This window comes from Scardinius erythrophthalmus, assembly GCF_964197995.2.
Source record: "Scardinius erythrophthalmus genome assembly, chromosome: 6".
Lineage (NCBI taxonomy): Eukaryota > Metazoa > Chordata > Actinopteri > Cypriniformes > Leuciscidae > Scardinius > Scardinius erythrophthalmus.
Genome location: NC_138226.1, coordinates 36,777,440 through 36,802,155, shown reverse-complemented (window position 1 = coordinate 36,802,155; position 24,716 = coordinate 36,777,440). Strand labels below are relative to the sequence as shown.

Genomic DNA, 24,716 nt, shown 5'->3' with positions numbered 1-24,716 from the left:
ATGTGGAAGTGAAATAACTTGTGTAAATACATATTGTTGTTACAAAGTGTAGTTACATAATTCCTGTTACACATGTGTACTTACTGAAGTGAAAAAAGGATCAAAAGGGTCCCACTTTATATTAAGTGGCTTTAAGTACTATGTACTTACATTGAAATTAATAATTTGATACAATGTACGTATTGTGTAACTACATGTTTTTACATTGTACCTACATTTTAAAAATTCATGCATGTAATTACAGCTGTAATTAATTTATGTAATTACATTTATAATTACACAGTTGACCCTTTCCTTACACCTTAAACCTACCCAATCCACCACACCTGTCCCTAACCTTACCCGTATCACACCTCAATAACAGCAAAAGTGTTTTACAATACAACATGAACACAATAAGTACATTGTACTTATTTTTTGATGCAAGTACATAGTACTTAACGGCACTTAATATAAAGTGGGACCCAAAAAGGTGTTGTTACCAATGTCCTGTTACACATTTGTACTTACACATTCCATTCCATGGGTTGTTACATATGTGTAGTTACACAAATATTACAGCTGTAGATATGTACCAATGTGTACTTACACTGTAGTTAAATACTATGTACACATGTAAGTTCACAGGTATTAGGGCCACTTAATCTAAAGTGGGACCGATGTTATAATCAAGCCACTTCTGTTTTCAAGCAGAACTTTCAATATGAAGTGAATTGTCATTGTTTTCTGGCCTTGAAATCTCTTGAAGTGTGCTCACCAGCTGCTCATTTCTTACTGTTTAATCCCAGCATCATCAGATCCTTGTCCTCACTTCAATGCTCTGCCTGGTAAACAGGTTTAACTCGTACCGTAAGCTGCTTTCAGGTTTAGATGTGGCCCACCAACAACCATAATCACAGTCTTTTTCTGAGCCTCATCAAATGTCTTGTGTATTCAGATTCCGTGGTCTACTTGTTGCTTCTAATGAACTGGACAAACAGGAAGCTTGTGTCGGTCTGAAATACAATCTGTATCTATGCATTCAGGATTTAATAATGGCAGGAAAGCAATTAGGGTATTAAACAGACAGATGAGGTCAAAGCAGCCACAATGCTGAAAGAGCAGGGCTTAGAAGCACTGCAGTCTGTCAACTATTTGCGATAGATTGCTTTTTTTACAAGGTCGGACCAGCTTAAAGATCTTCTCTTATTGAGGTCATCGCCAGTGATTAGCTAGCCCTGATGGCAAGAGGTGGTTATCTAAAGGTTATGAAATCAGCACAAAACTTGAAAGTTCAGTTTCAAGCAGGGAATTTTATACACTTCAGCAAGCCTTTATACCTGTACAGTGCATATACCAACATGCACTATAATGATTTTAGGTCCATAATTGCTTGTTAATTATTACCTTTATATTTTAGCCTGAATTCGTATTACCTACTGATTCTCTTAATTAGTTTGTTAATTATAGAGTTTGACTTCATTGGCTAGCAAGTATCTTATATAGCAACCCAGGCTCATTGGGAAAATGTGCCTGTAGCAACGTTTCTGCAAAATGACATTATGGTGCTTCAGTTGGCACTTTTAAAATGTAATGTCCAGTGAGTGGAGCTGTAAAGCTTTTTCAGTTTTATCCAAAACAGATGAATGTAATCTTCTTGTAATGTGCAAGCAGACTCAGAAATCAAGGAGAGATGTATCTGAATGCAGGTTGGCACAGAAGGACGGCCTCCATTGCCGTGGCGGACAGCGCCTCCTCTTGGAAAGTGCCAACAAGTTCTCTTTCAGAAAGGAAATTTGGAAGGACTCACAGCATATGACGTATGCTTACTTTGTCTGGATCCGAAGTGTTGGTATTGACCCATCTTTCAGAATCAACCTTTTTTTAAATCCATTTTTTGAAAAGCAGACCGGCGCAAAATGATTGGCGCAGAAGTATAAGACTTTAGTGATTTTCTTCGGGACATTTCCTTCGAAAATTTAATTTAACCACCATGTCCTCTGTGACTCAGATAGTGGGAGTCTATGGAGACTCTTATGTTCATTGGTGCATTCCAAACCACAACACTTGTAATGCCTATTTGGCGCAGGCACTGTACATCTCCAGCTGCTGCAGCGAAGATACAAAAATGGCGGACTCTCTGTGCTACAAAACTGTGCTTCTCACACAGGGCTGTGTTTGTGCTAGTGGGGCAGATCGTCACCGGCTGTGGGCGGGGCTTCTCCCTACTACAATGACGTCATTGTAGGGGGGAATCTGAATAAGCTCGTTTGAAGAGACTGCTTTTGATTTGTGAAAAAAAAAAAAAAAAATCTTTTTACTATTATAGGCTGGTTGTTCTCACTGCGGACACACATTGGTTTTCAAACATCTTATAAAAGGGAATTTTGCATAATAGGTCCCCTTTAAGACATGCTTTTTGGGGGCATTAAATAATGGCGCATATACAGTAAATTGACGAGCACAAACAAATCACCTTGCATTATTAATTTAAATACTCTCCCATAAATTTTGCATCTGAAAGGGAATTTTCTACAAATACATATCCAATAAGGGCAGCTGCAAAAATAACCCTGTCCACGCCTTTCTTCACTTCAATTTTTTTCACTGTGTGTCATTAGTAAATCCTGACAGTATTTTTTTTTTTTTTACACCAAAAGAGGGTTTGCGCTGGCACAAGATTTTAGTTAATCTGGCCCTAAGTGTAGTAATAGTAATGAAAACACCACTAATGTGATCAGTCTTGTCCAGTCTTTAGAGTTTCCTTCTATTTCATGTCTCTTTAAAATTATATCTACTGTAGATACATTTTCAAATATCCTAAGGAAGATTTTACTTTTAGTCTGTTCAAAAGATAAAACAAGTTGGTTTATTTTTAGCTTTACTGTGCAGACAATTATTAAGTTGTTCTCGCTACAGATGAGATGTATCACAAAAACAGCCACCTTAAAGAGAGGACAGAGGTTAATAAATATTGTACTGGGATCAATATAGTAATGCAGTGGGGTATTGTTGCTTCCACATTTTAATTGCTACATCATTAAGTATACATTACCCTCTTCCCAGACTGAGAATGAAACAGAGCTTTACATTATAATAAAACAAAAGAGAGATGCTTAGTGAGTATTAATTATTTAACGTCTTTTAGACATTTATGAATAACTCTAGAGAATCTCTTTAAAAGGGTCAGATCGGCTCTGTTCCAAAACCTCATACCTTATTAACCTTTTTTTTTTCACTTTGTCTGATATCTTGGATTTATATTTTTTTATTATGATTAAAGCAGTACATTTTGACACAGTACATTGTCTCCTGCACAAAGTATTGCTGCTTTGTAATTTATCCATAATGTGGTGTCTTTCCTTTTCAAAAAGCTTAAAATACTGCTTATGAAGGCAACAAGGTTTTGGAACAGAGAGTATGGGACAACGCTTCCAGATTTATTTCAATGACATGATATTATGGGCTGTCCTTGTGCCCAAATGGATGCTATTTTTGAATTAGGCAGCTAAGTAAGAGAGCAGTGTGTAAGGGTATATCAAATCCCCTGGTGTTCTGCTTTGAAATACTGTGAAGGTTGAAGACAGACGTTAAGAAGCGATGCTGCAGATTTTCATTCTTGCAGTTATTGTCAAAGACCTTGATAAGTTGCTCTTCGTCATACTGCAGTCACATCACTCCTTCTTATATTGCAGAGTACATTGAATATATTGCTTCTACTCTGCAGAGTAATCCTGTCTAAACCTGCCCCTGCAGACCACCAGGTTCACCCTGACCTCTTAACTGAGAAACCCAACAGATCAGATAAGCCATTACTGAGGACTGTGATTGGCTGAGAGAGGTTTGGATTGAACCCTCTTAACCTGGTCTTCTGCAGATGGATTTATCGCTCTGGGAAAGTTCAGACTGTAGGTTTATAGAAGGCAGTGATAAAAACCCTCAAATAATATTGTAGAATACAAATCACAGTGACGTTCAAACCATTCATAAAACCCTAGCAACAACTCAACATCTTAACAGCCACATTGTAATACCCTAGTAACCACTTGGAATGCATCCTAGCATTGTGGCAGTGAGTTTTCCAAGGGCAAAATCACTCACATTTTCTTCAGAAACTCAAAAAACTGAGTTATTATCTGTTGGCTGTTTAAATTATGCATTTGTTTTTGTGTTTACTTGTATAAATACTGTTTTTGTTTTCATTTTCTAGTAATCAGATGCAGGGCAGTCTGTAGGAGGGTGAAAATCCTGGAAATGATTCACTAGCAAACATGTGCTACTTTAATGTTTTTGAAGGAGCATCTTCAGTTACCACAGGGCAAATATGGGCTTAACCTATAACGCCTACTCTATCGTACTTAATTACCAAATTTATACGGCGTCTAAATTATTAACATGATCAAAAGTTTGCTGAAAAGTCTGTTGTACACAATCTTTTCCATGCCTTCTGTCATCTCACTGTGTACACTCTCAGAAAAAAAGGTACGAAAGCTGTCACGGGAGCTTTTTAAAAGGTACATTTTTGTACCTAAAGGGTGCATATTGGTACCTTAATGGTACATATTAGTACCTAAAAGGAACAAATTAGTACCTAAAAGGAGCAAAAGTGTACCTTTTGAAAAGGTACAGCCCCAGTGACAGCTTTCGTACCTTTTTTTCTGAGAGTGTAACTGTGTGGCTGCTAGCCAACACATATGATAAAGGATACGCTGTCATTTTCAAAAACGATTAACATAAAACAAAACATGCAGGAGATCGCTAGAGTATCAAGGAATAAACGCAAACCCCACAATGTGTCAATAGCCGTGTTTCCATTACCTTTCAAATTGCACAAATTGAAATTGCGAATTGAAAATACGCTCAATGGAAACGCGTCAATTTCGCAAAAACTCCCATATATTGCAAAACTGTTTTTACGCTCGCATGAGGTGGTTTTTCAGGCAATTCGAAAAAGGAATATTTCGCAAAACTGCAATGGAAACAGTTTTTGTGCATTTACAGGTCGCCTGACGTAGATGGTGTGGTATGTTTGGACAGAAGACGAGACAGAGTCCTTTATTAAACTCATAAAAAACAAAAGAATTACGGGAATACTGGATTCTAAACAACAAATAAATGCCACAATCAAGACCTTAAAGCAGAGATGAGGGAGAAACATCCAGAATCACCTTATATGTGCCACTCACAAGTATTAGGGTCTTTTCTTGCCATTAATGCTTGGATAACATGCCTATGTCTCCTTTGATTTAAAGGGCACCTATTATGACTATAGTTAATTTTTTACAGCATGTTTAAATTGTCTTTTTTGGAGCTCAGAAAAACATGCTGTTTTAGTGTGTGCCCTTTAAATGTAAATTTACTGCTGCTGCACGGCCCAGGGGGCGGAGCCTCACGAGCTCGCGCTCAGCTATTCGGGTCCGGTGTGAACGCACAGTCAGAGCCAGGACAATCTCATCTGATAATATCAGAACAGAAACTCTCAGTCAACTCTCAGGGCGGGTCAATGCTCAAACTGCAGTGTCAATCAAGGAGCCGTGGGCGGGGCCTGTACAATTCTACGTCACATTGCATAGAATCTTAGAACAGCTCATTCTGAGACAGTGCTTATGATTTATGGGGATTATAAAAAAAACACTGGGTGGATTTTTATCATTCTAGGGTGGTTTTGCTCACACACTGCCAACACACATTTATGTTCAAACACCATGTAAAAGTGAATTTTGCATAATAGGTGCCCTTTAAAACAATGGCTAGTGCGGTGGCTGAGATATATGTAAACCTACCAAGATCCATTGCCATGATTTTTGGAATGACTTATCGCAAGAGAAAAAAAAAAAGACTTTTCAGTCGCATAACATCGGTTAATGGAAATGGCATCATTTCGCAATAGTTTTTAATTGACATTTAGAAAATATCACACAAGTTGTGCACAAATCTGTAATGGAAAAGTGGCTAATGACAACTGAAATCACAGGGCTATAAATACATTGGGAAAACTAAGTAAACCGTAAACCTGGCACAGGGGGCAGAGCTTCATGAGCTCGCGCTCAGTCTCAGGACAATCTCATCTTACGGAATGATGATAATATAAGAAACTCTCAGTAACGGTGTTAATTTCGACCCTGAGTCGGACAATAATGCCTACAGAGTCAGAGTGCTGTATGGAGATGGAACAGGTATACAGTAGTTTAGTTTAATTACGGTTATAACGTATTTGTCATCTGCTTGTATGTATCCACTATTAATAGCCTACAAGTCTGCTGTTTCGGACCAGGTCCGAATGATGATCAAAAATATACTGATGAGTTTAATAAAGTTTTTTGTACATCACACAAAAGATGAAGCGTCAGTTTTACTCCCGAAAATAACCGTAAGATCTGAGTAAACACAGTATAAGAAGTGCGTAAGTACATAAATGAATTTTGGTAGAGTTGAGGGAGCATTTTCTTTGAAAACAAAATATTTCCACCTCGTCTTCAGCGGCTGCCTCAGATTTCGGGAGTAAATAGAGAGAACTATGTGGATTAATACATCCAGCCACACAACACCTACAATGCTGGGAGACATTCTCGTCGTAATGGCGGAACTCGCTGTGAACTTGATCAGGGCGGGTCTATGTTAAAACGGCAGTGTCTGTTAACACCCGTGGGCGGGGCCTGTGGCTTTAGTGACGTTACTAAAGCCGCATTCTGAAAACAGGTCGTTGGGAGACACTGCTTATGATTTATGGGGATTAATAAAAAAGGAGTGAGTGGATTTTTATCACTATTGGGTGGTTTGTGTACACACACTGCCAACACACATTTATGTCCAAACACCATGTAAAAGTGAATTTTGCATAATAGGTCCCCTTTAAGTCAAGGACAGAAAGTGTCTGTGTTGACAGATCCTATAACATGGATCAATGGTTCAGAACACGGTTGCCAGTTTTGATGGATTTTAGCTGCAGTGAAGGCTCTGAAAGTCTTCTTTGTTTTCATATACCACGTCATGGCACACATTTTTTTATTTCTTAGCACCATCTTGTGGCAGTTTGGTGTTACAAAGAAACAAAAGAAATTGATGACTGTAAGATGTTTTCTTAGTGGTTGGTTTAGATCATGTAACTCTTGGGTTAATAGGGTTAACCAGGAAATAACCGCTGTGTTCCAGATTATTTCCATGCGGTTGGCCAACAAGTCTCATCTCTCTGTTTCCTTTACGATATTGTGCCTCAGAAAGGCTTTGCTTTTTTTTTTTTTTTTTTTAAAGAGAGAAAGAAGAGGAAAGAATATAACAGTAAAACTTTCAACTTTACTCCTGCGTCTGCCCCTTTTCTGACTCCTGTTAGATATCTGTCAGTGTTGCGTAGATGGAACACGCATCTAGGACCGAATAGTAAAAAGGCACTCGCACAAGTAGGTACTAAAGTTCAAGGAAATCAAGCTCTAACTCCATCATTCAAGTCAAGTCAAGTCAAGTCAAGTTTATTTATATAGCGCTTTTCACAGCATAGGTTGTATCAAAGCAGCTTCACAGTAATACATTAAAACAATACATCAATGTTTGTTTCTAGTGGAACGTCCACGTTTGGTAATGCTGATCAATAGTATCGTTGATTGATTAATTAACCCTCTGGAGTCTGAGCTGTTTTCCGGGCCCTGGAGGTGTTCTGACATGCTCTGACATTTGTGCTTTTTCGAGTTATTTATAAACATATTAATGGCAAAGGTGTAAATTCACTCTATATAGTACAAACAGGGCTACCAAAATATCTGATCAACATGCATGTATATGTTTGAATTTTTAAGAGAATAATGTTTATGCGTGGTTATTGGAAAAAATAAAAATGAAAGTTGCAGAAATAAGACCACAAAACACATACTAAATATGTGTAAATAAGACTTTTGAACAATGAATTGTGTAGCTTTGAGTTCTGGCTTCAAAATGATGTGAAAATTATCCAGCCTTATCGTTCTCATAAAACAGTACATTGATTTGAACTTTCTAAAACAGTTTTTTTGTCAGAAGAGGTTTATGCATGGGAGGGGTAATGGCCCATCAATATTAATGAGATTCAGACCAGGGGTGTGACATACACTCTTCCAGTGGCTAATGGGCCATCAGGTGCCTGAACAAAGAAGAGGAGATTCAAAGGTTTTGTTTTTCAATCTGTTTTATTGTAATTCCTCTATGTGGAGGAACTAAATGTTCTAAATTTGCTCTAAGCAAATCAAATGTGAGCAAAATAAATTAAATTAAATTAACCCTTTAGGCGCCAGAGGTTTTTTCCTAAAAACGTTCGATTTTGACATCTTAATTTCAAAAGGCTATATCTTAAAAGTGATAAAAGATAGAGACTTTCTGTAAATTAGAGAAATATTAAGGATGACCCAAAGTTTATGTAGGGATTACATTTTCCCATCTAATTTGCATATTATGACGTCATATGGTGGCGGCCATCTTGGATTATAGAATTTTTATGTTTTTTGTTGATGTTTATTTATTTATTTATTTATTTTTTAACTGACAAAGACGCACACATCACAAGGACATGAACACACAAAAAAAGAACACATATTGTACACTACTAAATGGTCAGGGAAATAGATAGTAAATCAACAGTGTAATAAATGGCAGACAAAAACAATTGTTGCAGGGCTTTTGCTGTAGAGATAATGACTCCCTATTCATCCAGGTGACATTTCTTGTAGTGTTTCATGGTGTGGTCTTGCGATAGACTATGCATAATAGCCCCTCTGCCCCGTGTCACATCGCCTCTTCTCCTGCTACGAGCAGCAGCGCGCGCGGGCGCGGCCAGATCTGCCTCGCGCGCGCGACGAGTGTGCACAGCTCGGACTACTGTCATTGCGACTCCCCACCCTGCCTCCACGTTGACCCCTAACTGCCCTATGAATACTTCGACCTCGTCTAACATACCCAGTGGCATTAGACAAAGTCTCCACCACAATACTGTCGCCGCGATTGTGGAGGGGCACACGGTCACGGGCACGGCTAGCGCGGTAAAAATCTCCCGCGGCCGCCTCGTTCCCCACAACACTAACACGCCTGCTAACTTCGCGATGAACACTCCGACCCCGGGAAACATTGTTCCCACCACTGACACTGGGAAAAGGACCATCTAACGTTATATTGGGCAAAGGATTCACCGTTTGTACTTGATGTAGGGCTATACTTTCACTTTCAGAATCACCGTCATTTTCTGAAGGCAGATAATGTTATTCCCCTTCAGAATCAGGGTCCGCGATAGGAAGACACAACACTTCATTCCGGGTAAGCTTTATTGATGCCATTAGATAATAATAATAATAATAATAATAATATTCTAATGCAAATACTCGCTGATGTTGACAATTTTGCTCTGATAAAATGGCTCACTCGCACACTAGCTCCGCTTTTGTTCGCACTGATTCAATGCGCTCTAGCTCGAAGATTTTGTATAGAAGCATGACTTTTTTTTGAGTCGGGGATGAAGTATGACATGTCTGCCAACTAGTGGAGGGGAGTTTGAACGAAATTTGACACCCTATTTGACAAAATCGGACGTTTTATTCAGTGCCGCATCTTGTCGAGTAAACTCGACCGTGGCGCCCAGAGGGTTAAATGCAGTTGCCTTGGCAGCTTGAGCATTTGTGTTGTGGCACAGAGTTGACACAGCACTTTCTGAAAAAAATTGTTTGAATAGACTCATAGGCGAATGTGAGTCTACAGGGCTCAGTTGTGGTCCAATTTCCCGTGCAGGACAGAATTGCACAGTCTGCGGAACCATGTCAACATCAGTCTCTGTTTTCCATGCCAGAGTGGACTGCCTGTTGCTTGCATGCTGGTTAGACTTGGCTCTCTTCGGGACAGGTGCTTGGACATGTTCAATGTCACATCTGTAAAAAAAAAAAAAAAAAAAAAAACACGAGCATGCTGATAACACAATAAAAGAACTTGTATTATCATTATCAATCACTAATGGCCATGGATAAAAAAAGACAACGGTTTTTGTCATTTCACACAAGAATAGGTATAGGCTACTTTTATATTATTATGATGTAAACACAATTAGGCTACATTTCATCTGTAAAATATTACGTATATGTACTTACTCAGTATGATTCTCGATCGCACTGAGAACTGAACGACACCTGCGTGCCCCTCTGCGAGGTGCTGGAGAAGGAGAGCTTGAAGCAGACACATTCCTAAAAAAATAAAATTAAAATAAAACTGTTAGCATACATTATTCAAAGTAAACTGATGAGCAATTGATGGTTATGGACCATTGATGGGCCATATAGACCGCACGCATTTAGTGAAGCACGCAATAAACGGATCGTTCGCGAACGACACATCACTAAAACATTTACACAGTCTGTATTCAAAAACATATGCAGCATGATAAATACTGTCATAGGCCAACCAAAACCAGAACATTTATATAAAAATATAATGTATTTAGACAGTATCACATATTTTATCGGAGGCTGAAATATAGTTGCACTAAACCACATAGGCTATAACCTATAAGCAGATATTCGCAAACAATCTACATTATGCATAATGCAGTATTTTAGCATGAATCAGTGTCATAAGCTAATCAAAACTGAGTGAAATATATTTAATATACAAATATGTTTAAAGAGCAATATCACATTTAAAAAAAAGTTTACACTTGAGCATATACGTTCCACGGATGTTAGGGATATTGTAAGGCAATCGTTCCTGTAAGTTGTCTAAAGCTAGCCAAAACTAGGGAAAATATAGTCTGAAAATTCAGAAATTAAATATATATAAAGTTCTATATTATCAGAAAAGGAATTATATAATAGTAAACAACTTACTCTGAACTTGTATCCTCTGCGGGATCAATTCGCTCTTGAAAATGCTGCCGTTCTTCGTCTGAATTACAATCTTCCTCTGAGGAAAAGGTGAATTCTTCCTCGCTGTCCAGAATCATCTGAAGGGCGTCTTTGCCGGAGAAACGAGCCATCCTCTCTAAACACGATGAATTATCAGTGAATCTGATCTGATGAAACTTCGTGTTCTCTTACGAGAGGTTCTCTCGTACTGCGTAATATCTTACGCTAGGGGAAAACCTCTTTTCCACGAGATATTGAAGCCAAAAAATATCCTTAATTTTGCAATAATGTAAAACGCATTGCAGCAGCCTGCAGCCATGGGCGAGACAGCTCGCGCGCCCATTGGCTGCTCTGCGGCAACTGCACCAGCCTATCGAGAGAGGCCCCTCATGACGTCGTAACCAATGCGTCATGTCCCGCCAAAAGAGGGTGGGGCTCGACTATAAATATAGCCTCGAGAGGCTGGTTTGACCAGTTTTTATCTCTTCAAGCGAAGCTTACGCATCGCTGGATCCAGAGAGGAAGCCGCGCCGTTTGAAGAAGCACTCAGCGGGATTAGCGCCATACCTGAAGCTGCTGGACGACAACTCGCCGCCTTCAGTCACCGTTCCTGCTCACGCTTCCGGCGTACATATCCTTTTACTGCTGTGTGTGTTCGCCACCGCGACACACATTTTTCTCTAAAAGAGCACGAGCGTCTTTTTCAAGATGCCTCGTACATCCTGTGGCTCATGCCGAGCTCCACTCAGCGACGGGGACCACCATGTCATCTGTGTTTCCTGCCTGGGTGAGGATCACGCAGCTCTCGCGCTCGCTTACGGCGGCTGCCCTCACTGCGAGCTAATGCCGATGGTGACTCTGCGGACTCGCCGGGCATTTTTCTCCGAGACTGCGTCTTCGCCCGCTGCGTTGCCGCGCCGTAAAAAGCGCCGCGCTCAGCGGGTCCCGGAACCTCCTCCATCCCGCGAAAGCTCGCCGGTGCGCCCGCTAGCTTCGCCGCCTGCTTCACCCGAGTCTCTCGCTGCCGGTCAGCGGCCGCTGTCTGCCGCCGCTTCCGCCATGGAGGACTGCGAGGAAGCTGTGTGTGAGGAGGACGACAGCTGCTCTCTCCTAGCGTCGGGCAGTGAGGATTGGTCGAGCTCCGCGGACCTCGCACTGTCTTCTCACCGGCCCCCTGGGAAAAGAGCCAGCATTGAAGCGGAGCTTATGCGTCTGCTCAAGCAGGCCGTCGAGAGCCTCGGCCTTGAGTGGTCGACGCCCCAGCAGCCTGCACACAACCGTCTCGACGGCTGTTTTCTGCAAAGGGACCGTGCTTCACAGCCTTCAAGACCAGCCCCCTTTCTTCCTGAGCTTCACGAAGAGGTAGCTAAGTCTTGGAACGCTCCCTTTTCAGCCAGAGTGCGTGCTCCCGTGTCCGCGGCATTCTCCGTAGTTGACGGTGCCAAGGAAAAAGGGTACCACTCTCTCCCTCCCGTCGAGGAGGCGGTAGCCGCCCATCTTTGCCCGCCCTCCGCTGGACCACGTCAGCCTTGCACGGTCGCGCTTACACCGCCGCCGGGCAGGCTGTTTCGGCGCTCCATTCTATGGCCATTCTCCAGGTTTTCCAGGCCAACCTTCTCCGAAAAATGGATGAGGAAGGACCGGAAGCTGTGAGCCTTCTGGATTTGAGAAGCGCGACGGATCTCGCCCTTCGCGCTACTAAATAATCAGTAATGTAATCAGTGCGCCCCCAGTCTCATGCGCTGCAAGCGCGGCGTTCATGTTACGGCACACCGGTGCTCTCTGCCCGCGCAGGCCATAGGGCGAAACATGGCCTCCATCACCGTGGCTGAGAGACATTTGTGGCTTACGCTCTCGGAGATGTCGGACTCAGAGCGCTCCGCGTTTCTCGACGCCCCCGTCTCCCCCGCTGGCCTCTTCGGATCCTCTGTCAAGGACTTCGCAGACAGATTCGCTGAGGTTCAGAAGACATCGCAGGCAATGAAACATTTCCTGCCCAAGCGCTCAAGCTCCGCAGCAGGTCGCTCAAAACAGCCGTCTTCTCGCAGCTCCCAGCCACAACCATCACCTGCCGTCGCCCCACAGCGCCGTCAGACCCGGGATCAGAGGCCGCGTTCTCGATCCACCGGCCGCCGCCCCCCGCCGCGCGGGCCACGGCCGAAGATTGTGATAAAGCCCGAGGCCCCTAAGCCTTCCTAACCAGCTTAGGAAAGCGACGGTGTTCGAGTCCCGCTGCGGCCGGACTCCCACCGAAAATTTTCGCTCGTCCAGTTCCAGTAATTGCGACTGTTCCAGTGTATTCTGCAGTAAACAAGTCGGTAACACAGCCCGCTTGCCTGCACACAAACGCCGTTTTTACGGCGACCCAGATAAATCCCATAAAGAGTGTATTTTCTGGTATTCCGGCCACGGCCGACGGTGTTATGAGTGTAATAAAAATGCCCACTGCCCAGTGCACATTACTACATACAAACACGGCCCGCCACACACGGCCCGCACAAATAAAATCGACTCATGTCGATTGTGCACCAAATGTAGTGATTGTGCCCATGTCCCAGTGCCCACAAACACTACACACTACATGTCTCACGGTTTCTGTAAAAACGAAACCAACGCACATACAGTCTGCACAAACAGACGGTGTTTTCAGCGTTTTGAATGGGTCCGATGTCACGCGCCCTCATGCGCTTACAGACATAATAAACCCCGCTCGCTCCCCGCTCGCTCTCTCCCAGCACACCGCTGTAAGAGAACTGAGTGCGGGCAGGCTGCCCGCTGTAATCAGTGCGCCCCCAGTCTCATGCGCTGCAAGCGCGGCGTTCATGTTACGGCACACCGGTGCTCTCTGCCCGCCACTAGGCCGCGACCAGAGCCCGAATATCATTCTGCCCTTAGCTACTCACGCGAAAGCGTGGACAGAGCTTCCTGGGGTATCAGAATGGGTGCTGAACATTATAGAAAGAGGCTATTCGCTACAGTTTGTTCGACGCCCGCAACGCCAAGCGGCGCGAATCGAAACCACGGTGGGAAAGGAGGTTGCACACCTACTTCGAGCCGAAATAGCGAAGTTACTGAGCAAAGGGGCTATAGAACCCTTATCACAGGCTCAGAGCGAAGGGGGTATATACAGCAGATATTTTCTGGTACCCAAAAAAGACGGGGGTCTCAGACCCATTCTGGATCTAAGACGACTGAACAGAGCACTTCTGAAACGACGGTTCAGGATGCTCACGACCAGGAAAATCCTCTCGCAAATTTGCCAAGGGGACTGGTTCATGTCGATAGATCTGAAAGACGCTTATTTTCAAATACAAATAGCGTCACGTCACAGGCGATTTTTGAGATTCGCCTTCGAGGGCCAGGCATATCAGTACACAGTCCTGCCGTTTGGCCTATCCCTGGCACCTCGCGTATTCACGATGTGCATGGATGCAGCACTCGTTCCCCTCAAGCTCCGGGGCATACGAGTACTGAATTATTTGGACGATTGGCTGGTTCTAGCTCGATCACAATCAGAGCTCATAGAACACAGGACCATATTACTCGATCACCTCGAGAATTTAGGTCTCAGAGTCAATTGGGCAAAGAGTTCGCTGTCTCCCAGTCAGAAAATATCTTTTCTGGGTACAGAACTGGACTCGCTGTCTATGACAGCACAGCTATCACCGCAGCGCAGGCTGAGTGTTCAGCGCATGACAGAAACTTTTCGCCACGGCACTTTAGTCCCGCTCAAAAAGTTTCAGAGAATGCTGGGTCTCATGGCATCAGCATCTTCAGTGCTTCAGCTGGGTCTGCTTCGCATGCGCCCGCTGCAATACTGGTTAAAACCGCGCGTTTCGCGCGGAGCGTGGACCTCCGGTCTCTCGCGCCTCAAGGTCGATCAGAAATGCATCGCAGCTCTGAAACCTTGGTCAGTGACCGATTGGTACCGGTCAGGTGTAAGCCTGGGGACTTCCTCGAGTGTGAAGGTGGTGTCTACGGACGCCTCAACCTCGGGATGGGGAGCGCTGCTAGAGGGCAGACCGTTCTTCGGCCAGTGGTCAGAGCGGGAAAAGCTTCTACACATAAACTGCCTGGAAATGATGGCAGTCGACAACGCGCTGAGGCGTTTTTGTCCCCACATAAGAGGGCACCACGTCCTGGTCCGCTCGGACAACATGTCAGTGGTAGCTTATATAAATCACCAAGGAGGTATCAGATCCAGAGCCCTTCACAGGCTGACGGAACGCCTCCTAGTCTGGGCTCAACACAATCTGCGCTCGCTCAGAGCAGCGCATGTGCCCGGCCACCTGAATGTGGGACCAGACAGACTGTCCAGGAACAATCTTCCGGCAGGAGAATGGTCTCTACACCCGCAGACAGTCGAACTGCTGTGGAAGACATTTGGCAGAGCGAAAATAGACCTATTTGCGTCTCAAGAGAACGCGCACTGTCGGGAATTTTTCTCCAAGAGCAGGGATGCGCTGGCCCGCGTCTGGCCCCGCTGCCCGCTCTATGCGTTTCCCCCTGTCACACTTCTACCCCAAGTGTTAGAGCGAATCAGAAAAAACGAATGCCCGGTACTGCTCGTCGCCCCATTATGGACGAACCAAGCCTGGTTCCCAGTCCTGATGCAGTTGACGAGTACCGCCCCGTGGCCGATACCGGTGAGGAGGGATCTCCTCTCGCAGGCAAACGGCTCGATCTGGCATCCTTGCCCGGAGCTTTGGTCCCTACATGTGTGGGCCATCAACGGGTACCCGTTAACCTCCCAGCGGGAGTGTTAAACACGATCACGCAGGCTAGAGCTCCATCTACTAGACGGCTCTATTCCTCAAAGTGGTCTGTGTTCACTAGCTGGTGTACAGCGCACGGCACTTCACCTTTACACTGTGGGGTGTCGGAGGTTCTTTCCTTTTTACAAGAGCTTCTGGATAAGGGCAGAGCCCCATCCACGCTCAAAGTTTATGTGGCGGCCATAGCAGCGTTTGCTGAACCAACGTCTGGCCAGTCACTAGGAAGGAACGATCTGGTCATTCGCTTCCTTAGAGGAGCTAAGAGGTTGAATCATCCCAGACCTCCCTCGGTTCCCGTTTGGGACCTTTCCACGGTTCTGGAAGCCATGAAAGGTCCCCCATTCGAGCCAATACAATTAATAGACCTTAAACACTTGTCTCTCAAAACAGTGTTTCTTCTGGCTCTCGCTTCAGTGAAGCGCATAGGGGACTTGCAAGCGCTCTCAGTGAGCGCGACGTGTATGGAGTTTGGACCTAATGACTCGAGAGTCATACTCAAACCAAAGCACGGATATGTTCCTAAATCCCTCAACACACCGTTTAGGGCACAGGTGATCTCCCTGTCGGCCTTGCCGGTATCTGGTGAGGAAGGGGACGCAGGCTTCCTTTGCCCGGTCAGGGCATTAAGAGCCTATGTGTCTCGCTCATCTGTTTTCAGACAGACGGAGCAGCTCTTTGTTTTGTTCAGCGGACGATCTAAGGGTCTAGCCGCGTCAAAACAGAGTTTATCCAGATGGATAGTTGACGCTATAGCATTAGCTTATACATCTAAGGGCATGCAATGCCCGTTAGGTGTCAAAGCGCACTCCACAAGAGGCATGGCCTCGTCGTGGGCTTGGTCTAGTGGGATTGCCTTACAAGATATCTGTATGGCGGCAGGCTGGGCCTCCCCGTCTACATTTATAAGGTTTTATAACCTCGAGGTTCCCGCTTTGCAAGCTAAGTTGCTCTCGGTTTAAATGTCAGTACTGCCTGCCCGATGCTATCGGCTCAGGAGGCTGAAACAGTTAGAGCGTCGATCACTGATCGCCCGTGTACTTCTGTGGACATGCATAAGTTCCCCATATTCATCAGTCCAGGCCGAGTTCGCCCTGGCTGTGTGAAACACTTGATTATTCTGCTCTTATTAGAGCTCTATATTACAGGAATGATGCTATTCTAGCCCCTCTTCCCGGACTCTCTGTGATTAGGCACTGTATGAGCCCCGGGCACCTGCCCTAGGGACTTTAGTGTTGTATCTCAAGCACGCACGGCGTTTTACACTGTGTTCCCCTAGCGTAAGATATTACGCAGTACGAGAGAACCTCTCGTAAGAGAACGTACTCAGTTACTAACGTAACCTCGGTTCTCTCTAGAGAGGCAACGAGTACAGCGTATCTTGCCGTGCATGCACATGCTCCAGTTCGCTTCGGCGATAAAAACTGGTCAAACCAGCCTCTCGAGGCTATATTTATAGTCGAGCCCCACCCTCTTTTGGCGGGACATGACGCATTGGGCGCGAAGCGCCCTCATTGGTTACGACGTCATGAGGGGCCTCTCTCGATAGGCTGGTGCAGTTGCCGCAGAGCAGCCAATGGGCGCGCGAGCTGTCTCGCCCATGGCTGCAGGCTGCTGCAATGCGTTTTACATTATTGCAAAATTAAGGATAATTTTTGGCTTCAATATCTCGTGGAAAAGAGGTTTTCCCCTAGCGTAAGATATTACGCAGTACTCGTTCCCTCTCTAGAGAGAACCGAGGTTACGTTAGTAACCGAGTACGTTTTCAAGGCATTGATCAAGGCATTCGCTAGCGTGTGCGAAGCAGAGATTACCTAAACTATTTACATGTGAATAGCCGCCGGGGGCGGGGCGGCCTCAGCTCATTAGGAGATAATGAGGGAGAAGGAAAAAAACGCACCTCTCCTTGCTTTCAAACGGATTACATGGGTTGAAAACATTTGTTTTTTATATTAATTACTTCACTTAAAAGAAGAGAATGCCAGCTTCATAAAGACATATCTCACGTGTCTGTGTGAGAAGTATTCGCTGAGTTACAGATCATTTTCGGACGCGTTTCAGAATGACAGAGAGGAGGCAGAACTCGCATCATGTTTATTTTTCTTTATTTGGCGAAAAGCACAACACTTTGTTTTTATTGTGAGTATACACAAAAATAATACACACTTAACAGGATCGATTGATGTATAACACAAGCATATAAGATAAAAAGTAATTTTTTTTTTTTTATATTTTTTTTCACTGATAGGCCGACCTCAGGGGGTTAAATTAAAATTATTCCTCGTTCATCATCACGTCCTGTACTCCTAGACGGTATTAGCAATTCATGATGGCGGAGAATGCTACGGAGGTTGAGGAAGCTACAGAGTGAAGTCAAGCATTAGAAACAAGATCTATAGCCTCTGCTTCGACTAATAGATCTAGAAGCTCATCGGCTAGCATAGCTGCTGCCAGGGCTCGCTATAAAAACTGGAAGCTGCACGGGCCAGGACTGAATTCCTTAAAGAAGAATCTGAAATCTTGATTGAGATGGCTCAACTGAAAGTTACAGAGGCATGCATGGAAGCGTCTCTGTCAGCTATAAAGCATGAAAGTGAGGTGGCAGCAGCCATCACTGAGGCGAAGGTTTTGGAGGCAGCAGCAGATAGTGAGCTCAGAGAAAGGATTTCTGATGTGAGAGAAGTTTCTGATCGCACTTGTGATTACGTCATGAATCAGTCTCAACTGAGGTTATTGTCTCCTGCTGGAGATGAACCATGTCAACCACCTCTAAAGCCTTGTCCATGTTACTGTTGAGGCCCGAGACAGGCCTTGTAGGCATATAAGTGTAGGGCTGCATAAAATAATAATGACAATAGCCTATAGCAGGCGGCCTATAAATCGTCAAAACTGAACACTTCAGTAACACTACACTAGAGAAAAATCTAAGAGAAAAATATCATATGTTACTTCAAATGTTTCCATTCGTTATGACGTTATGAAATGAGATTGGAGTAAGTAAAAACATGAAGCCTAATGTTGGCGCGTTTTGCTTTTCAAACGCACAGTGCGAGTGACTCAAACTCGCAGCGCGTGCAGAGACCATTTACTGAAGCGATTGAGCCGCTCCAAACTATGAAACATTATTGTTACTACATTACACATATCTACGTTTGAGCATATATCTACAAACACAGTATTTAACAGTAAACACGGGTCTAAACATTATAATATTCACCATATTAGAGTAAACACTCATACTAGCCTACTTTTATATCATGCTGTGTTTTATTATCGAACATAAAAACATCCTTGTGTAGGCCTACATGTATATAAATTTAGCATTAGGCTTCATGTTTTTACTCCAATCTCATTTCATAACATAAATTTTAGTCTGGCACCAGTTTAACTAGTAGCTACAATGTAAAGTTTATACAACAATAACATGCTTACTGTTATGAGTGGACATGTCTTACCTTAAAAATCATTCTCATCTTCAAATCGCATTTTTCTAATTCTTCTGAGGTAAACCCAAGGTAAACAGCAGATCACAAACACAGTCTTCCAAAATCGATGAAAAGCAGATGAGTACGTTACTGGAGTCTCTGAGATAATGGGCGTTTACAGGTCTGCGTTCCTTCACGTGGACTATTTGCATGTCAATTGCTCGTGTGCACGTGGGTGTGGTCACATTAGAGTTAATGAGGACGCGTTTGAGAAACTGTCATTGCTTTCATACGGATTACTTAAACAGAGAATATTTGTTTTTTATATAATTTACATAATTTAAATATAGAGACTCCAAGCTTTGTAAAGACATACATCTCAAGTCTGTGTGACAAACATTCGCTGAGTTACATGTAATTTTCTGTCGCGTTTCAGAATGAACTTCACATTGAGAAAGACGGCAGAACGCGAATTATGTTTATTTTCTTTAATTTACGAAAAACACAACATTTTGTTTTTATTATGAGTGTACACAAATAAAAGACATTAAGAAGCCTCTCTTCGACCCACTTGGGTTTGTTGCCCCTATCATCATTTAAGGGAAATTCCTGCTACGAGAACTCTCAGGTGAGGCTTTTGACTGGGACTGCCCTCTCCCTGAAGATAAAGAAGAAGCATGGAATGCATGGAGAAAATCCCTACAAGATCTCAAACAGCTGGAGATTCCTAAAACATATGTTTATACTACTCTCTCTACAGCTCTGAGGAAGGAACTCCACATTTTCTCTGATGCTTCTGTCAGAGCGATTGCAGCAGTGGCATATCTTCGTGTCATCAATGGTGAAGGAGCATGCCACACCGGGTTTGTCCTAGGGAAGGCGAAATTAGCTCAGCAAACTGCCAATACCATTCCCAGGCTGGAACTAGGAGCTGCAGTTTTAGTTGCAGAGATAGCAGAGACAATCACAAATGAGCTGGACTTCACTCTAGATGCTGTGGAGTTTTACACGGATAGTAGAGTTGTATCCACAGAGTGTCAAGCCCAATGCAATGGCACAATGTGTCTACTAAGCATAACCCTTCAGACCACGCCACCTGCTCCATTCCAGCAGCTCTGTTGGGCACCACCACCTGGCTTACAGGACCTGCCTTCCTGTCGTAAATGGATCAGAATCTGTCTCTGGAGGAGAAGGAATTTGACCTCCTCGAGCCAGAGTTGGATACAGAAGTTTGTCCTCTTGCTACTACTGTATCTGATGATTTTCATCTTGAATGTCAACGATTCGAGCGATTCTCTTCGTGGAGGTCATTAGTCAGAGCCATAGCTTTTCTCATACATGTTGCCCAGACTTACAAGTCGTCTGATGATACAGAAAGAGCCTGCAGATTGTGGCACTATTGTGCTAAGTCTCTACTATTGTGCTACAGTGAAATAGTTGTTACAAGCAGAATAATTTGTAATCAAGAGCGTTCAGAGAGGAGCTTACCACCCATAGCTTACCTGCATTGCCAAAAGAAATTACTAGGGCTGTGACGGTGGCAGTTTTTTATCACCGCGGTAGTAATGGACCCAAATACCGGCGGTGTTGCGGTGGTTGGGGGGGGGGTGTTTTGAGAAAAAAAAAAAGAAACAACACTCTAAAGCCTGAAAAGCATTGAAATAAATATCAGTAAATACTGGTAACTTACATAATATAATAAAGTTGAATCTATTAAAAAAAAAAAAAAACTTTCCACACAAAGGCGCGTGATAAAACCTACCGCTCTGCGCTTTGAGAGGGATGTGGACACGAGCAGGAAAGAGACCATCGATCTCGTTTCTGATATCCACGTTTTCTACTTGTAAAAGGTATGAAGAGCGAATTTTATCTTCCACAAGGGCAAGGCATTTAAGCTGTTTGCGCGCTGCCAGAGAAAGCAAAACTAAAATCACCCGCGCGTGTGAAACGCGCTTTACAAAATGAACTTGACGCGCCTTACCAATTATCATATGTCTAACAAGCACAAACTGTGTTAAAAATAATTTGACTTACAAGTACAAATGTTGGCTATCTGTCCTACAGCGTTTTTCTACTTTAACACAGTAAAGAATACGAAAATAATCGACCTAAAAGCGAACAAAGGAAGAAACGTTTAACGCGTCTTTGGGTGAGACGCGAGTGAAGATATGGGAAAAGAAAAAAGAGATTCCATGCAGGGATGAGTCACGATTTTTGAATATTCGATTAGTTGATTTAATTATAGAATATCTAATGTTCTAATGTCTGTTGTGCGATCATTCTCTAAAATAAAATCTCCATGTTCTGGTGCTGATGCAGTGGTGACGCGTTCATGTAACCGGAGGGTGACGCAGTGCTGCAAATAACGCACATAACAGCTGTCACAAAGAACCGGCAAAAGTAATGATTATGAACGTGTCAAATATAGCAAGGAGACATTTGAATTGTTTATTAATAAAGTGTTTTGTGTGCGTGTGTCAGTGTCGAGCTGCAAAGATGAAGTTGACGATGAGAAATGCACACTTCATACGGAAAACAAAATGCTAGTCGGTTTATTTTCGTTTTGAATTGTTTTGTTTAAAAGTAGATAATTCAAGCTTTCTATAAGGAATAACTAATGGAATATTTTTAAATTCGCTAATAATCGGGTGACCAGATCGCAAACCAGAATTCAAAGCCGACAAAGCTTAAGTTTATGGGCTCACGTAGGCTACAACTCTCTCATTCGTCATGAATTCAAACTTTTCCATGGCTGCGATATAACATTTAATTGCTAAACCTATTATTTCTTTTGTAAACAAAGCTTTGTGTGTCATAATATTAATGTAAAACAGCATTCATATACAAACATTTTTTTTAGACAAAACACCGCCGGTACTACTCAGCCACCGCGGTGGCGCTTTACAACCGCGGTGGTGCGGTTGTCAAGTTTACCGGCACAGCCCTAGAAATTACATCCCAAGGCACAGCGCTCTGAAAAAACTGAACCCTTACGTAGATAGTAGAGGCCTTCTCAGGATAGGAGGTTGGCTTAAAAATGCAACTCTGGATCTCAAAGAGAAGTTTCCTTTGATGGTTCTGTATTACAAATTTATTTTTTTAGTTGTGTTTAATTTAGGTTTCCCATACTGATTTTAGCATTTGAGGAATAAATTATGATTATTGAGTTTCCAGCAAGAGATTCCTGCCAGACCTGTTTTTCTATTGGAAGTTAAATGAGTCATACTCTCACCTTTTGTCTTTAATGGCTCTTGGAGCCAGAGCCCCAGCCCCAGACGTTTGAATAGTTATGCTGATTGGATTAGGACTGGTAACACTCTGGAGTCTAGGGCGGGTTCCTCAACCTGTATACTTCATTTACATGCTTTGTTCAACCTCAATGTAAATCCTTCCCCCTAAATGTATAAAAAATTGCAAGTCAACGTTCCTTAGACTAGACTGTTGGACGAACTGCAGTAAAGAATAACTTCTGCTTGAAAGATATCCCAACGTCTCCTGGTCTCTGCTTTGACAAAGGAAAAGTTTCCTACAGTTCCATGATGCAGCCATGCTGCGAAGCTACTTGTGGAGCATTACCATGATCGAGTCAAGCATCAGGGTCGTGTGTTCACTGAATCAGTTATCCGCAATGCAGGGTATTGGATTGTTGGTGTTAGGAAGCTTATCAACAGCATTGTACACAAGTGTGTCATATGCAACAAGCTTCGTGGGAAGGTAACTGAGCAGAAGATGGCGGACTTATCCATTGATTGCCTGAGCACTGAACCTATCTTCACTTATGTTGGAATGAACCTCTGAACCTCTCTTCACTTACCTTTATAAATGCAATGAGAAGGTTTTTTGCTCTGCGAGGACCTGCCAAATAAATCCGGTCTGACTGCGGTCTGAAATCCGGTCTGACTGTATTTACATTGTTTTAATGTTGATTAATGTACACTGTCCCTTTTCAAATAAAGAATAAATGAAATGAAATGCGGGACGCACTAGGAGCCTGTAAGGAGCTGGAAATTGTTCTAAATGATCCTCAAGAGCCTAGTGTGGGGAAGTACCTCGGTGGAGAGGGTTGTTCATGGGTCTTCAATCCACCTCACGCATCCCACATGGGAGGAGCCTGGGAGCGAATGATAGGAGTCTCCAGGCGCATAATAGATTCCATGCTCCAACAGATCAGTCCTTCCTGCTTGACACATGAAGTGTTGTCTACTTTGATGGCAGAGCTTACAGGAATTGTGAATTCAAGACCCCTTGTTCCTATTTCCACAGACCCAGATTCACCTTTCTTGTTGACGACAACCATGCTCCTAACTCAAAAGGGTCATACACTCCTCCCACCTCCAGGTGACTTCAAGGAAATCAATCTCAATAGACAGCAAAGGGTGCAACATCTCGCCAACATTTTCTGGGGCAGATGGAGGCGTGAATACCTTGCAACGCTTTGAAGCTGAAGCAAATGGCAAGAGGAATGACAAAATCTAAGAGAGGGTGATGTTGTCCTTCCTAAGGATGCACAAAGTAAGCGCAATGAATGGCCTATGGTTCTTGTGACCAAGATTTTCACCAGCAGTGACAAAAGAGTCAGAACGGTTGAACTAAGAGTTGCAAGGAATGGGACAATCAAGACATTCCTCAGACCTATATTGGAAACAGTTCTGCTCATGCCAACAGAGGACTGATATTTTGTGTGCTCTTATGTGAATATTCTCAGGTTATATAGTGGTCTCTAAACAATACCAGCTGGGGAGTGTCATGGCACACATTTGTTTTTTATTTCTTAGCACCATCTTGTGGCAGTTTGGTGTTACAACAAATAAATTGATGACTGTAAGATGTTTTCTTAGTGGTTGGTTTAGATCATGTGACTCTTGGGTGAGTTATTTATTCAAGAACTGCTATAAAGCCAAAACAATCTCTGTTACTTTTAACTATCCTTGTATCTCTGTAAAGCCGCTTTGGAACAATCTACATTGTTAAAAGCGCTATATAAATGAAGATGACTTGACTTGACTTGACTTAGAGGCTAACCAGGAAATAACCACAGTGTTCCAGATTCTTTGCATGTGGTTGGCCAACAAGTCTCATCTCTCTGTTTCCTTTACGATTTTGTGCCTCGGAAAGGCTTTGCCTTTTTACAAAAAAAAAAAAAAAAAAGAGAAGGAAGAGGAAATTATATAACAGTAAATCTTTCAATTTTACTCCTGCGTCTACACCTTTTCTGACTCCTGTTAGCTATCTGTCAGTGTTCTGTAGATGGAACACGCATCTAGGACAGAATACCACAAGTCATGTGCAATATGTGGTTGTGATATCTGAGCTTGAGTATTTACAAGCCATTTTATTTCCATATGTGAAGTAAATTGCAAATATTAACTTCTAATTGAAAAGGGATGCTCAACAAGAAATAATGAAGGGCAGAACTTTATTCTAATTACCTTTAATTTCAATGCAAATTGCAACTTTTTTTGATGTCATGGCTGACCCTTTTAAAGGGGTGGTTGAATATGATTTCACTTTTCTAACTTTAGTTAGTGTGTGATGCTGCTGTTTGAGCATAAACAACATCTGCAAAGTTACAACGCTCAAAGTTCAAAGCAAAGGGAGATATTTTCTTTTAAAGAAATTGCTTTTTAAGGACTACAACAAATGGCTGGTAAGGACTACACAATATAACTCCCGGGTTAGTGACATCACTAACCCTA

The 24,716-nt window shown here is 43.1% G+C and overlaps 1 protein-coding gene across 1 annotated transcript in view; it reads left to right on the top strand.

Moving 5' to 3' along the window:
* The window catches only part of galnt13 (polypeptide N-acetylgalactosaminyltransferase 13), a gene marked incomplete at both ends in the record, with an annotated part of 116,042 nt that overhangs the window by 4,361 nt on the left and 86,965 nt on the right, over positions 1 to 24,716 (top strand). The window lies entirely within an intron of this gene.